The sequence below is a fragment of the Camelus bactrianus genome, chromosome 36, assembly GCF_048773025.1.
Source record: "Camelus bactrianus isolate YW-2024 breed Bactrian camel chromosome 36, ASM4877302v1, whole genome shotgun sequence".
Classification (NCBI taxonomy): domain Eukaryota; kingdom Metazoa; phylum Chordata; class Mammalia; order Artiodactyla; family Camelidae; genus Camelus; species Camelus bactrianus.
Window position 1 is genome coordinate 3096440 of NC_133574.1, and position 17805 is coordinate 3114244.

A 17805-nucleotide genomic window follows, 5' to 3' on the forward strand; every position below is an offset into this window, starting at 1 on the left:
ACACATAATCTTTTTCCCGACTTGCTTTTATTCCGGCGAAGACAGAAGTGAACATATTATTCACGTGCTACGCTGGCGTGAAGACCATTATAATTTAATTAAAGTGAACAGAAAGCCATTATCCAATAGATGAATTTAAAAGGCATCCCAGAGAACGGATAATTAAAGCACATCTTGAGATATGAGTTCTCTTGAACTGACAGAGTCTGAACGAAATGAACCCCCTTGGCTTGGATGAGAGCATTCATTCTTCCATTCCTTCATTCTTTCAAAGAATATTTATTCAGTCAAGTCCCGATTTTGTCGACCATGTGGTGAATATATTTTACCACTGATCTGATCAGTAAATAGAAATTACTTTAATTCCCCTTGAATCTGGAGCAGTTTAGTGACTCTTTTGACCAGGAAAATGAGGGTGACCGCAGACTGGCTTCCAAGATCCTTTAGGGGGTCGACAGGTTCCCGCTTCATTTCTTGGAAGGCTCCCTTTTGGAACCCGGTCATGAAACGAAAAACCCAAGCCACACGGCTTGTTCCGGTGGACAGAGTCCCAGGCGCCCTGGCCAGCAGCTTTCGGGGCTCCCCCGCGGGGTCATCCTTCTCTGAGTTGCAGCCCCCCGACCCCGGGCGCCTCCTAGGAGGTGCATATGAACGAGATTCTGGGGATGTTGGGAGAATCTGTGTGCCTTTTACACGGGAAGGATGTGAACACTCTACAGCCAGTTGACCCACAGAATTGTGAAAGATAATAAATGTTTCAAGGCATTAAAAATCTGGGTTCTTTTGTTATTCATCAATACGTAATCGGAACAGCAATGGATGCCGGTGAAGCTGGCTTTGGAACCAGGCGGAAGTTTCGAGCGTAAAGCCAGGCTGTTTGTGAAAGACAGAAAGGCAGTGAGAAATGTGGAAAAATCTGCCCGTAAAATTAAGATTTGAGTCACCAGAAAAGGGACCCCAGCTTTCCTACTGTATAACCGCAAGCTGAATGTTACGTGCAGTCAGATGCCAGTGAGAATGGATACAAAGTGAACTTGTGAGTCTGAAAAAGATTTCCAGAAAGAATGGTCTGGGTACCAACTGGCTTCCTTTCACTGCCTACGAACTACAGGACCGAAAAACAAAACAAAAAAAAGTTGTCAGTCAAACTGATCATTGAGAGAATTTCCAACCCAGGACTTGCGGAGTTGAAGAACAAAAATGGTTCCTCCAGTTTCTGCAAAGTTTGGCCAAGCAAGAAATGGTAACAGGGGAAAGACGAAATCGAGGGAGCCACCAGGGTAAAGATGGACTGAAAGGGTATAGCTGTCAGATCTTTCGTTAAAACCGCAGAAAGTTTGGGGCGGCTGCCCACAGTCCCTCCACTAAATGTAAGCATGCAAAGAGCCTTGTCCCACAGCACCGTGGCCCGCTTCCCCATGTCCAGAAGGCCCCATCTGTCAGAATTCATGGCTATTGCTTTAGGATCACAGAGTGGATGATAATCTGATACACAGAATTTAACACACAGTATTAAAAGGACGTATTTTATTTGCACTGAAAGGGACAGAAACAGTTCAAAATAAAAAGATGCCTTTGAGCTCCCCGAAACGTCTAAGGTCACGAAGCAGGCTTGGCAAATTACCCGCTTGCGAACACAGGCCACTTCTTATGGACGAGAAACCCCGGGGACCCAGGGGGTGGACCCAGGTGCCCTTGGAGAAGGACTCTGGTTAAATAGAGTTGGTTCCTAACCAAGGACCACCCTCTGTCGCTGGAACGGGGATGCGGGCAGCATGCACTTGGCTGGATTCAGAATCCTGTCCAGTGATGGGTACGTGGCTCCCACACGCCCCTGTGTATTAGCAGGTGCAAAGGGCCCTCCAGAATGGCCTCATTCACCTTGACTTCTCTTTCTAAAAGCCTTAGCTCCAAAAAGACACATTCTGAAGTCGTGGGGATTGACATTTCAACATACAGATTGGGGGCGGGGACACAAGTCAGCCCTTAACATCGTCTTCTTTTTGCACGGGCGTGTCTGTGGCAGGTACCCTGTTTCTTTCACCCCATTTCACACTGGGAGCGAGGGGTGGTGAGGATTCTGGAGGTTCCGAGAGGGGCTAATGGACTTTGTCGGTGGGAGGAATGGGGATCACTTTGATCGGGGGCTGACGCTTGGGTTCAGAGATGCCTACAAATTCTACATCGCTATTCTAAGTGAGAGGTGGAGTTTGGTCCACATCCCTTCATCCTGGCTAGACCCATGGCTCGTTTCCACCCAAAGGATGAGGCCCAGGTGATCTTCTGTCACATCCACCTGTGGCGCCAGGGATGCTCCACCTGGAACCCAGCGGCCATGCAGAGACAAGCGTAAGCCACATGGAGATGCTGTACACAGGACACCCGAGGCGCCCGGCTGATAAACCCAGCAGACCCCTCAGCTGAAAGCCAGTATCCACTGCCAGCCGTGCGACTGAGCCACCTTGAACGTGTCCGCCCCAGTCAAGCTTCCAGGGGATGGCAGATCCAGCCAGCACCACAGGGACCACCTGCCTGAGCCCGGACAACCCATCCCCATGGGCAGTCAAGGTCGGTCTCAGCCTCTGTGTTTCTGGGTTCACTCATTCATGCAGCTATAAAACGCTATGCATCGTGGAAACTTGGAGAAACAAAACTGTCAAGAATTCACTCAGCCGTTAACTAACCTACACGTTCAGGAGTAATTCTAGGCTCTGGAACACAGTCCCTCATCTCCCCAACCTCACCCCACGCACAGCACTTCTGTCCAGACTAAAGCGAAAGACCTGGTCCTTCCCTGGTGTCACCCACCCTTGTCTATGTCATACACCCTCTCCCCCGACTGCTTTCTGAGAAAACCCTGAACCCCCTTCAGGCCCACATCAAATTGCATTTCCTGCTCACACAGCCTCAGAGTAACACAATGGATTCTTCTCTTTCTATGAAACTACCAAGGGCTTCGAAATATGTGTCTTTTATATAAAACCAATAACTCTTTACGAATCATAATGGGGAGAAGATTGCAATAAAGATCGTAACGAGGACAAATAAGTCACTAGGAGAATATACTTAAGAAATGGAATGTGCAAAAAAAATGTTAAAATTCTATTCTGGAATTCACAGCCTGCTTCCCTCAAAGGATGAAATAAATGGTCCAGGAGAGCTGGGGAAGGAGGATGAGGAATAATCAGATCAGAATTAAGAGGAAAAGGGGACCCTGTTGAAAACGGGAGGTTTCCCTTCAAAGTCGATGGGAAACCGTGGAAGATTTTTTCAGGTCATAGTTGTATAATTAGGTTTTTGTTTAGGAGAGAGCGTTATTTTAAAAGACAGTGAAGTAGACTGCGTGGGGATGAATGCGAGAGATGAAAAGAGAGGCACTCAAAGATGCTAAGATATGCTGGTGACATTCAATAATCCGTAATCGATCGAAACATCACAGTGCTTTCTGAAGCAGGAGGAACCGAGCAGGAGCAGGCTTGGTGGGGAAGGCGAGGTCTGAGACTCAGGGATGACGCTCGGGGTTGGCCCATCACAGGCGTTCAACAAGCACGTGTTGAATAACCGAATGAATGAGCCATTGGCATATGTTGGAAATTGAGGTCACAGACGGGATCAATTCAGGGCACGTGTGTATCGTGGGATGAAAAGGCTTATGACAGAGGCATCAGAAATGCCAACTTTGAGAATGAAATCGAAGGAAAGAGTCCAAAGGAGAAAGAGAGAGGCTCGCTTTGGTCGTAAAAGCACTACAGGAAGTCCAAAGAAAATCATGCTGGAAAGACTGAATGGCTCGCAGTGGCAAGTGCCTTGGAGAAGCCAGGCTGCTAAGACCTTTAAAATGTCCTATTTATTCAAATACGTATCGCACATCGAGGGAACAGCCACCTTTAGCAAAGCTTTCCAGTGATGCAGGAGAGGAGGTGGGGAGGTCAGTGACACCACGCACGGGTCAATGGCTGACATTGACAGTGTGGTCCAGAGAAACTATACTGATTACGTTTCAAATTGGGGGAGTCTTAAACAGGTTTGCTTGAAGATGGGAGGCATCCAGCAGCGAAGGAAGCCAACGGAGTGAGAGCAGTTGATCCCCTAAAAGGCAGAAGTTTTGGGGTCCGGACCGCAGTCTGGAAGCTTTGTCTTAATCTGGAACCTAAACTTGTTTCTTTCTCATCATGTTTGAGCTCCCACTCTGAGAATTTCTCAAGTCATCCCGCATACAATTAATTCCATTCCCACAGTTTGACACTTGTCATTCACATTTTCCACCCTGGCTTCCATCCATACCTGCCTGATGAGATGCAATTTCAATAGGGACCTGTTCTGCCTCAGCCCGGCTTCCTTTTCCCCCAAATTCAGCTTCTTTTCAGAGACCACCACCTCCTAAGACAGGGCAATGCCAACTTTCATCAAAAGAAAAAAGCCGTTTAAAAGGATAAGTATTTCTTCCAGGATTATATAACTTTCCTATTCGATCTGTGAAAATAAAAAATATACATTAGTATTTTTAGGAATCACCCTGCAATTTGATGAACTAATTCGCCACATAAACATGAAATGATCAAAATGTAAATTACTTGATGCCATAGATCGCCTTCCTTGAAATTCTGTGCACTGGTAAATTATTTAGTATCCAGAAGGCCCCGTCTGAAAGAAATGAAGACATCTTGATGGAAGGCAGCGGGTAAGGCTGAGGACAAGTCATGAAATCTGCATTTAATAGAATCGTCTTAACCTTGGATCTCTCACTCACTATTAATTGTTTATCTTTGCATACGTGGTTAACTTGATTGTCAGCTTTCTCGCCTAACAACTAGGTGGCTAGTAACACCAATTCATGAATAGGGTGAGAGATTTAAATGGAATAATCTGGTGCTAACTGGTGCTGGGCAAATGGAAACACTGCTATTATAAAATGGAATTTACACATAGACACAAAAATTTGTCAGAGCATTTCCATGCCGGCCTGAGTCATACAGTCAAAAGATCGAAATATGCACAGGAAGATGAAGTGGAAATTATGGGCAAACATCAACCCTGGCTTTAGGAATTATTACTTCGAGGAGGGGCCTGGAGATGGCCCGGATCGCAGTATATTTGACTACAAGCATGTAAACAAAATTTCTTAGAGAGATGGCGTTTAGAGGTAAAAATCGGATTTGTTCTCGATGGATTGAAATGTTTACCGATGTGGTTTAATCCTAAAAGCTTGTAGGATTGTCATGAGTGTTCTTGCTGGCAACCTGGCCTCACAATCACTGCCGTATTTTCTGGATAAGAGCTACCGATCTGACAGGAGCCCTGTCTTGAGTTCAGCCGTGTCAGTTCACTGCGTAGACAGCATTGTGGTTACATGAAGGACAGACCTGTTTATCTTGGGACTCGCACCTTCCTCCCCCGACTCAGCCATTGCAAGTCAGAACTTCCCCTGCTCTCCCGTTCATCATTTATCTGTGAGTTACTTAATAATAAAGTTCATTGGATTATCAGTGACAACAGTGGACAGGATGCGCGTTAGCGCTGATGCTTCTCTGTCACTTCTGGGCACCAACATCAGTGGAACGTGACAGGCAGGTTCCATGTGGCTCCTCTCACAAAGCCATGCCTTAAGATATAATTAGGAACCTGGCAACAGCACCATGATAAGTGCTCAGTATTCTGAAAAGATTTTTTTTTTCCTTCCCCCACATCAATAATCTTTATGCTGCCTCTAAAGGCAGGCATTCAAAATTTCTTAATGATGGTGATTGCGGCATTCTGCTGACTCTCCGGCAGTCCCCTCGCGCCATGAGAGCCGACAATTAACTGCAAAGAAACTGAATTCATGTCACAGTCTACAGTAAAGCACCATCCACACGGGCAATTCAGACCTGAAAGATGGCTTTGAATTTTGCTGTTTCGGCAGCAGCCCTGCTAAAAAAAAAAAGAAAAAGAAAAAGAAAAAAAAAAGGCACTCAAATACCAAAGGAGAAAATGAGATTTGACAACATCTGGTGTTAATGACATGGGCATAGAGGAAGGTGTGGAGGAGCCAAGAAAAGGAGAAAAAAAAAAAAGAGAGAGAGAGAGAAACGTTGAAAGCAAGTCGTGTGTGTACATGGTGGCAAAGCAAACCAGAGAACCCAGGACCCGTCCGTCTTGGCAGACCCCCCTCCTCCCTCTCGTCTTTTCCTCCTGCTGTTCTGGTGGAAAATGCATTACAACCGGGATGCTTAAATACAGGCCAGCGGGTCCTTTCACAGGGCGATGTTGGAATGGTCCATGAAACCTGCTAGAAACCGAAACAGACGCGTAGGTTTTCACAGCGGGAACCAGCAGATAATTTGACGGGAGGCTCACTCCCAGGCAGCCTTGGGACGTTGACTGTTCCTTGTTTCAGGGGCTTCAAAATCGAGGATTCAGATTTACGCCTGTGAAACCCCAACTTTATCCCTAAGTTCAGGGACCTTGCAGACAGTAAAGGGATATTTTTGGAATTTCATCGACATAATTTGAATCCTTGATTTTTTTTTTCCCCTAGTAAATGACCTTGAGAGAGTTAAATAAAAATAGGTAAGGGTCCATTTCCTCGTTTTGGAATAGAGACGTAATCTCAAGGCAAAGACCACATTCATTCTTTTTCAAAAATCGTGTTTCTCTCTCTCTCTTTTTCCAGCTGTCCATCCCTTAATTCGGAGCCAATTTTGAATTACGTATCCATTTAGTGTATCAGTGGTCCATCTGCCTTTTCTATATTCACCTCCAGCGTGAAGACAGGAGTGAAGGTCATTTAAAATCAGTCATGGATACAGATATCTGTGACAGATTAATCATTTTGTTCTTTTTTTTTTTTTTTTTTTTTTTAGTATTTCTACTCCAAGTTAGACCCAGAGTCCACCCACCTGCCGGCTAACCATAGCACCTGGAACACTGCCTTAGGTAGGGCACCTTTGGTCTTAACAAGATACCAGCTTAAACCTCAAAGGATTAAGTTCTGATTCCTGTGATTTTGGAGGTGCGTGAGATTTGATACATCTGGTCAGTGACATCACCAGGGAACTACATCCCTCATGTCTTTCTGTTCCTTCTTTTAACTGATCGGTGGTTTCATTTTAAGATTAATGCGAGATGAATGCTGACAATGCTAAGGTTTATATGCTTCCCACCTGTGCAAATGCCCCTGGCTTTACTCCAGACCAAAGGAAGGTGTATGCCAGCTCTGAAATACTCAGAATATTCACGCCACGTACTGAAGGTCTTGGACGCATGCTGGGCACTCAATGCTAAACAACCACTGTGACTCGGGGATGTGGGAAGGGGGCTACAGATGGGGTTGGTCCATCCCAGTCACGCTGCTGCTGCTCAGATGCGATCTTTAGGGGAACCTCAAATTTCACTCGTCCCCCCAAAACTGAGAGTAATGCAGACACTTCTCATGATCTTCAGTCAAGGAGAGGGGCTTTCTGGAGACAGATCTATGTGTCACATCCCATGCAGCTCAAGGGAGTGTGGAAGGCAAGCCCAGTGCACTTGGGTCGGCCTCATACTTAGAAATCCTAAAGAAGGGAAGGTCCACTCACCAGCTCCTGACAGCGACCAGCAGCGGGGCTGCATTCTAGGAGTTCACATTACAAAATGCCTTAGGTCTTCCTGTGGCCACACCCAGTCCACTCAAAAGCATCAGTGGGCATGGGGATGCATGCAGACGTGCCCTGCGGAAGGGAGCACCTGCAGAAGCCTGCAGCGGGCATCCTCAGAGCTTCTCCTTGGCCGCAGGGACTGATGGGCTCCTGCAAATGTGACCTGTCTGGGACTCACGTAGCTCCACCTCCTCTGCTTTTTGGAACCAGGCTGGGTCCAGGGAGGTTTCTGCTGCCAGATTTTGGACCCCACTCTGTTATTGTAAGCGGGTGCGGACCTTGTCTCCAAGTCACATTCTTGGTCTCAGGCATGAGTTCCTCACACATTAAAGAATACTCAACGGGGACCCTCCACAGGTCTCCAGAGAACCTTTCAAGAAGCCCTCTCCTGTCCCCGACCCCTGTCTCATCAACTGTAGCCCCTTGGTCTTCCTAGATGCTTACCTCCAACTCCTCAACCAAGAAAGTCTTCCCGGCACCTTCAGATTTCCCATTCAAAGGGATTTTAGATGGGAGAAAGGCTACATAAATGTTCTCATTCATCCTGGGTACATTTCCACTTAGCCAAGTTACCTGATTCAAGAAAGGAATGTTGAGACATAAACTATGGTTACCAAAGGGGGAAGGAGGAGGACAGATAAATTAGCAGTCTGGCGTTAGTACGCACACACTACTGAACATAAAGTGGATAAACAACACGGACCTCCCGTATAGCACAGGCAACTTGTATTCCATTTCTTATAACAAACTATAATGGAAAAGAACCTGAAATTATCGCTTTCTCTCTCTCTACATGTCTATGTATAACTGAATCGCTTTGCAATTCACCTGAAACTGACATTGTACATCAACTACACTTCAATAAAAAATAAAATTAAAAAAAAAAGGAAATGTTAACACATGAGAAATATATTTATGACTAGATGTGGAGAATCCCCCACATTACCAATAACTTTTACTTCCTGACGAATAAGAAAAGATCTGGGGACTCTTGGACGCCGTCCTCATTTGACACGAACTCATGAATCTTGACATCAACTATATATTAGAAGGTCGTCTAAATCATGAAAAGTGAATTGTCAATTTGTTTATTTTCAATATTTACATTATAATGAGAATCAAACATGCTTTATCTTTAATCATTTGCACTGGGAAATAATATTTTAGCTGCTTAGTCTACATTTCGGGTTTAATAAATTTGCTAAGGGTCATTATATGGAATTAGCTATATTAAAAATAATTATTTTATGCATTACTATATGGAACTAGCTATATTAAAAATAATTATTTTATGCATTACTATATGGAATTAGCTGTATTAAAAGTAATTATTTTATGCATTACTATATGGAATTAGCCATATTAAAAATAATTACTTTATGCGTTACTATACGGAATTAGCTGTATTAAAAATAATTATTTTATGTATTTTGTTTTATGAACAGCCCCAACACTCCAATATGACATATGAGATTATAAAAACATTGTCCAAGACTACAGATTTAGTGCATAAACTGCACACTGTAGTCAAAGGGGGCTTTTTCGCTTAAACCTCACTACAAAGTAAACACCTGAGTTATTTTGGCTGACAAATATGAAAATACAATCATTTATGTTCCTTTTGCAAGAAAAAAAGAGGAATATATAAACAATTTAATGAGTATATATTTATTTTAAAAATTTATAAGAAGCTTAAATTGAATCTTTGTTTTTAAGTAAATCTCTAAAGGATGTAATACTCAGTTTTCACAGCATTTGATTTTTGTTTTAAATTGTGACGTGCATAATAGTTTTGCCTTGATAATGTGCAATGGTTTTGACTCATCTTTGTCCTGAAAATGGGAAGAAAGCGTAACCTCGGGAGAGAAACAAAAAGCATGAATGCTCCTTTTGTGCATTTTAAAGACGTATGGGTCCACCTTCAGGATGTGAGAAAGCAGAATTTCATTCCTTCTTGTTCAAGAAATGCTTCCTTGCAATCACCCAGGGCTCTCCATTTGGAGCCAGCATGAGAGCCTTCCGCGACAAGGCACAAATGTGTTCAGCAGAAACTGAATGTTTCTAGACGTTACATTGCATGTGTCCCACAAGTGCACAGCATTGCATGAGCTCTCACCACTGGTGGTCTTGGTGAGACCCACAGATTTTCCCAGTGGTGGTAGTATCTTTTCAATCTCTTTCTTCTTCTTTTTTTTTTTTTTTTTTTCCTACTCCTTCATTTTTTTTTTTTTTCACTTCCCTAGATTAACATACGGGTATTCCACTATGCCACCTCCATAAACTTGGAAATGCCTTCCAGATCAGCTATGTTTTATTCATCTTTACGAATGGCCGTGAAACCAAAGGAAGTATTCCTCCTGCAGAACGGGATGAAATTAGTAAGTATATGAACAAAGGATATTAATAGAATAGAAAAGAGAAATATGATTCTTCATAAAGAGCCATCGGCAGATAAAACACAAGGCAGACCTGCATGATAAACACAAATCATTATCTGTGATAGTAAATTTCAAAGCCCAGAAATTTACTGCAGGCGTTTCCAGCGGGTCCCCCCCCTTTTTTTTTTTTAACGGCTTTGTTTAAGAACACGTGTACGTATAACAGAACTGTCTGAGCTTGTACTTGTGAATCTCACTGAGTCTTACAGACACAATACAAAATCGGCATGCTGACAGAGATAGTCACAGAATTGGCTTCTTGCCCGGGAAATTATTACCTTTAGACCAACTGTGGCTGGTGACAGAGGGGGAAAAAAAAAATCACAACCCCTGAGAAATAACCAGTATCAGAGGCTTTGAAGTTAAATTGGTCTGGAAGTTGAGGACATCCTTCATCCTAAGAGACTGACTGCCTTCAGGGAAACAAAGATGATTGTGATGATATGACATTACAATTTTTATATCTTCCTTTTTCTCTGTGATAGAATTTCTTAATATGACTTGTTACATATTTATCATTAGTTATTTTAGAAATTTAAAATATATGTAAATCAGATAAGGTTCTCTGTGTGCAGTAAAGATAAGGTCTGTAAGGGTATTGAAGACTTCTTTTTAATGCCTGGCAAGATAGCACACATGTAGATATTTGGCATAAAGTACAATGACTTGCCTACACATGCAAATATGTGGCTATCAAGGAAATAAAGCAAATTTCCAGGTGTCAGATAAAGGAAAAATTAAATCATGAATTGAAAGGGTGAAAAAATGTGGGAGTTGGAGGTAACGTATCAAAAATAGCACAATTATTGGGATTTTTCATGACCACGTTGGGGATTAGCATCTTAAACTACACGATCTGTGCATGTTAAGGAGATAAAATTCAAAAGTTTTTTCTTTCGTTAAAACAAAGACGTCTAAAAAGAAAGTATTAAAAATAGGAACTGGGAAATTCCTGGAACTGGGGAAAGGAATGTATTCTAAGACAGACAAACGCAGACAGTATCTTGAAAGGCTGGATAAAGCCAGATTCACCCTGGATACATCTATAGCAAACAAACTAAAAAATAAAGAAGAATTTAGACCATTTCAGAGGAACAAATGTCATAATGTGAGAATTCCACTCATCAGGGAATACAGAAGCTCAAAGTTACTGGAATAACACATTTGAAATAGGAGGGAAATCAGAAATCTACACTCAATAAACTGAGTATTGAAGAATGAAAATATTGAGGTAGTTTTAGACATACCAAGAGAGTTCATTAATATATGCATTCACTATTGCATTTTTTTTATACCTTCACTGGGGAAATGTCTCTTTGGCTATTGGCTCATAATGTGTGTGCGTGTGTGTCCACGTGCGTGTGTATAAATGTCAAAATGTATCTATTTTCTTTCTTATTTAAGCATCACTGATATATAACATTATTTTATTTTCATGTGTTCAAAATAACAATTTGATACTTGCATATATTGTGAAATGATCGTCACAATAAGTCAAATTAATGTCCATCACTAAGCAAAGCTACAATTATTTTTTTCTGGTGATGAGAACTTTTAAGACTTACTCTCTTAGCAGCTTTCAAACACACAGTACGGATTATCAGCCACAGTCACCGTGCTGTCCATTACATCATCATGATTTATTTATCTTATAATCAAAAATTAACACCTGTTGACCCCTCTTCACCCACTTCACCCACTCAAAATTCCCCACCTCTGGCAAACACCAATCTACTCTCCGTATCTAGGAACTTGGGTTGTTCTGTTTTGTTTTGTTTCCATATATGAGTGAGATCATACGGTATTTGTCTTTTTCTGACTTACGTTTTTTGGCATTAATGCCCTTAAGAACTTTTTTTATGGAGGAATAGTTTTCTGTATACAAGCATGCCTTGGAGACATTTCAGATTCCGTTTCAGACCACCGCAATAGAGTAAATATCGTCATGAAGCGAGTCACACAATTTTTTTGGTTTCCCAGTGCACAAAAGTCATGTTTGCAGGACACTGTAATCTACTAAGTCTCCCTTAGCATTATGTCTAAAACATACATACCTTAATTAAAAACCACCTTGTGGTTCAAAAATATTAACCGTCATCTGAGCCTTCAGAGAGTCATAAACTTTTGCAATAATATCATCAAGATCACCGCTCACAGATCACTGTATCAAACGCAATAGCAGTGGAAAAGCTTGAAATATGGCAAGAATTACCAAAATGTGAAACAGGGACATAAAGTACACAAATGCTGGGTGGGAAAAAACTAGTTCATTTCTGTTTTCTTTCTTGCCTTCAGACTGGATAATCTCCATTAATCTATTCTCAAGTTCACTAAATCTTCTGCATTCAAGGCTCCCGTTGAGTCATTGTACGTGTTTATTTCCTGTATTAAATTTTTTTTTTATCTCCAGAATAGCTATTTATTTTATAATTTGTATCTCTGTTTGTTAAGACATAGTTCAGATACTTTTATTTTTAATCCATGGGTTCCTTTAGTTAGTTTAAAACAGCTGGTTTAAAATTTCTGTCTGGTAAGTTCAATGTCTGGTTTATTTAAGGACAGTTCCCACTGACTCAATTTCCCTTGTGAATTAAGCATGCTTTCTTATTTAATTGAATGCCTTGTAGCTTTTTTGTTGTTGGAAACTGGACACATACACACACACACACACTCATAATGTGGAAACTGAAAATCAGATCCTTCCCCAAGCAGAGTTTTTTTGTTACTGTTACTGTTTGGTTTTGTGTTGTCTTTTTTCCGTGTGTTTGTTTAGTGACTTTCCAACACTAATTCTGCAAAGTCTGTTTTCTTTGTCAACTGGGGCCGCTGAAGTCTCTGCTTAGTTAGGTCAGTGGTCAGCTAATGATTGGATTTGATTTGTTTTCTTAAAGCAATGAGTCGCAGCCCTTGCTGAGGGCAAGGTTGTTGCAGGGCAGGCTTTCAAGGCTCCGGCAGGCAGTTTACAATGTGCCTTGTTCCTCGGCTTCCTGCACCCCACAAGCCTCAAAACCAGCCAGAGGAGAGAGATCAGATCCTTCTCACAGCCTGCTTCAGCAGGCACGGGGCCCTGCACGAGATTCCTGGGAGCTTTCAAAGCTCTTCATGCACAGCTTCTCCCTTTAAGATTTCAGTCAATTTCTCATTAACTACATTCCTGCCTGGGGCAGATGCAGTGTTAAACCAATTGACACTGATTTTTCCCTGCAAACATCCTAGAAAAAAAGGGATCAAGCACGCTCTGAGTCACTTCCAATAAACAAACTACTGGTGGTGTTTTCAGGGAACTGGCAGGCAAGGGAAGTAAGAACGATTACTGGGGAGTCTGGGAAAAATCCAGACCGAATCTTCTCTCTCCTGTGGATGCTTGGCTGCTGGCTTTCATGGCCTCCGTTATTATTAAGACAGTTTGTTTCTTTTTTAAAAAAAATTTTAATCATGTTTTATTTAATCCAATATATCCAAAATATTATTCCAACATATAAACAGTCCTAAAAATTATTAGTGAGATGTCTTACAAAAGTTTAGTGCTATGTGTTTGAAATCCGGTTCGTATTTTGCAATTACAGCACATTTCAATTCAGGTGCTGAATTTCAGTGCAAAGTATAATATAATTCTTCCAAAGTAAAAAGGTTGCATTTAAAGAAAAAAATTATACTGTTTCAGTTTTGTTTTGTTTTGTTTTTTAATTGAAGTGCAGTCAATTACAATGTGTCAAATGTGTCCATCTCTGGTGCACAGCACAATGTCCCAGTCATGCATATACATACATATATTTGTTTTCTTTTTTTTTTTTTTTTAAGGCTGTTGGTTTGTTAAGCCTTCCTTGGAGCCAGAGACCACAGAAGGGAAAAGGGGGCAACTCAACATGCTACAAAGCTCAGTCTTATGGAAACCCAGCTACTTTTCTTGAATAAACTCTCCTCAGATTATTATAAGCCTTTGGTGATTTTCAGAATTCAGTAAAAGTTGATTTTGACAATTTTCTACCAGTGTGCTCATTGCTTTTATGGAAGAATAAATTTATTGAAGGTCCTAACCCCATCCTTCTGGAAGTATGCTCTTATGCATTATTTTTAAATTTCAGTAATGGCTAATAAATCTTGATTGAAGCCAGAGACCTAAGACTTTAGCAGCCTTAGCAATTAAAATTTCCTTTAAATCTGACATTCATGCCAAAGGTTATTTACTCAGCTGAGGTTCGTGGCACGATTCTAAGCAATACAAAGTATAGTGTGATAAAGCTGAACACAAAGATAATTAAAATTAAATGAGAAGTTTAATTCAAGAAGCTATAAAAGAAGAATAAATCAAAATAAATGTAATGATAAATAAAAATAATAAAGAGAAAAAGAGAAATTAATAAAAGGAGAAAAAGAACTATAGAGATAATTTAAAAATTGTGTATATATATATATAGAGAGAGAGAGAGAGAGAAAGGTTGATTTTTATTTCAGAAAATTGGCTCACACAATTGTGGAGGCTGGTGGCAAGTCTGAAATCTGAAAGCTGTTAGCCTAGAGATTCAGGTAAGAGCTGATGGTCAAGTCTTGAGTCCAAAGGCTGGAAAACAAGACAGAATTTCTATGTCACAATCTGGAAGCTGAAAACTTTCTTCTCTTAGAAACCTCAGTCTTTGCTCTGAAGGTTTTCAACTAATTGAAAGAGGTCCACCCAAATCATGAAAGGTAATCTGCTTGACTTAGTCAACTGATTTTAAATGTTGATCCTGTCTAAAAACTACCTTTACAGCAATTTCTAGACCAGTTTTTTTCCCAAACAACTGGTCACCACAGTCTAGCCAAGTTGATGCATAAAACTGATCGTCACCCTCACACATGAAGAAAAGTTAGAAGGAATTCAAAGCTGTCTCTTCAGGCCCATTGCTCTCTGGTTTCACTCACCCATGTTTCAGCTTTATCTTCAGACAAGTCATTAAATATCATAGCACCCTCAGGCCTCACATTCATGCAGGACACATGCCAGAAGGAGAAAAACCTAGCTTCCAGGAGCTCACTTAAGAAAGGAAAAGAAAGTTTCCCAAATTCCTTTGCAAGGATCAGTTGGCATCCCATTGGGCCAAGTGTGTTCACACGCTCCTTTGAGAATTAAACACTGTCTAGGAAGACAACGCTGTCCCTCACCTAATGAGGTCTGTCCCTGAAAATGAGGTTACAGTTGGCTCCTCTGAGCCCCGTGGTATGGAAAGGCTGAGATAACTGAATGAGAGATAACTCAATGAACTTGAGCGCTTTTGCAAACTCTGCAGGGGGGTGGATACAAAGTAGCAAGGAGCGATGTTCTCCACCATCTACAAACCAACCCCGCCATCTACAAACCAAGGACCACAGCAAAACTAACAGCTTCAGAAGCAGCAAAATTTATCTGAAGGACAAAGGAATCATGTACTAAAAACAGAGACACATAAGTAAACACTATGAGAAATAAAAATGGGACATGACTGTAGTCAGAATATTTTTTTTAAATATTAAAGAATACATTGGACCAATTATGCCAATATTTTATTTTGGACTTAGTTATTCTACTATGAAAGGAATGAGTTTAGACAGTTATACATGACAAATATTTATTTTAAAATGAGTAAAACAACAAAATAATGAAATTCAATCATTAGTCACCTCCACTGCTTAACCAAAGGATCTAGTTACAGAAAGTGTTATTAACGCGTTCTACCAACCTTGGTAATGAAATTCAATCATTAGTACCTCCACTGCTTAACCAAATGATCTAATTACAGAAAGTTTTATTAACACGTTCTACCAACCTCAAGGAAGAAATAAACCCTGCCAATTGCAAAATAGTTTAGAGTCTATGCAAGGAGCTAAAACAATCCATTTCATTACCTGGGTGTAGTGTAACTTTGATATCAAAATAAGACAAGTAAAGAAAAGAATTAGAAATTGTGCTCTACACTAGAATTTGACACAACATTGTAAAATGATTATAAATCAATTAAAAATGTTAAAAAAAAAAAAAAAAGGACTCTGCTTCAGTGGACTCAGCCCCTCCCCAACCCCCCTTCTCTTCTATAAAAGGACGTTCATCTCCTTTGTCCTCCAGACTTGCCTGTGGTTTCCATGGATTGCATATCCTGAATTGTGCTTCTTTGCTGTTCCTGAATAAACCCATTTTGCTGGTAAAAAAAAGAAAAGAAAAGAAAAGAAAAGAAAAGAAAAGAAAAGAAAAGAAAAGAAAAGAAAAGAAAAGAATTAGAAAATGATGGGCCAAGCTAATAGATAAGCCTAGATGGAATTTTTTTTTTAAATTTAAATAAGGAAAGCAAGTTAAAACTAGCCAAAGATTATTACCAGGCAAGCTTTGTTCCAGGTGTGCAAAAAGACTTCAAAATTATAAATCGATTTGTGCAAATCACCAAATTATTGGATTTATGTAGAAAAATCACATTAGCTGAAGGATATAAGAAAATATGTCAGGGGAGGGTATGGGTTAGTGGGGAGCGTGGGCTTAACATGCATAAGGTCATGGGTTCAGTCCCCAGTACCACCATTAAAATAAACAAGAAAATAAATAAACCTAATTACCTCCGCCTCCCAAAAACATAAAACATATAAAAAATAAAATAAACTAATTTTAAAAGTTCTGAGACATTTAATACATACTAATGATAAAATATTCCGAGCAAATAAAAAACAACTTTAAAATGAAAACCTTTTTTTTTTTATAAATCCTATACTAAACCTCAAATTTAGTATTTGATTTTAGAAGTATTCTGGTTAAACTTAGGTGGGAAAAAAAATCACAACCATTCTAGCCTGCGGCGAGTGTTTCATTGGAAAAACAGGACCAGAGCCAGACTCTAGTTAAAGCAATAAAAATCAATGCTGTTTAGAAATGGTTAGAAAGGGGGAAAGAGAGCTTTGCAGAGAATTGGGGTTCAATTTTGAATACACAGTAAAGACAATTGAGGTTTAATAGACAGGGGGAAGGTTTGGGGGTGGGGTGGTCCGTGGATGAAAACTTCCTAAGAGAAGTTAGCAAGGATAAGGGGGGTTCTTGCAATGCAACAAGAAAAAAAAAATAATTTTCCTTTGTTTAAAATTATGCTTTTTGTCTACCCAGAACATGCAAAAAGATCTACAGACAAACTATAGAGCAGGTTGATTTGCTGGACAAATTAAAACATCGGAAATCCGACAGTCGCCGCTTGGAAAAATACACGTACCAGTGAGCAATCTTACTTTTTCATATCAAAACATCGATTTTGATTTTAAAAACAATTTTGGAAAAAATTATAACTGTTGAAGTACAGAAGAGATGACCTGAAGAAACGAGATAGTCCATTGTCATGAATGAGGAATGCAATTCTGATAAAATTATGAATAATAATAATTAAAGCCAGTGTCTACGGAATACCATCCAGGTACTGGGTACCTTTTCCAAAGACTTGATAAAATGAACTTATGTGCTTCTGGCATTACTCTAAAGATTATTCTTAATGATGTGTGTTTTAAAGTTGGAGGAGCGAAAGGAAGAAGTGAAGGTGGTATGCAAATTTTCCAATGCTAACCTAAAAATTTAATGCAAATCCAATTTTTAAAAAGTCCAAAAGAACAAAATATTTCTGAATTTTTGTAGCAGCCTTATTTTCAGAATATGCAGAAAATTTTAATGTATTACCTTCATTTCATCCTGAAAATCTGCCTATGAAGCATGCACCATTAAGGTGGGGAAACTGAGGCACTGGAAAGTTTAAGCCATGAGCCTGTGATCA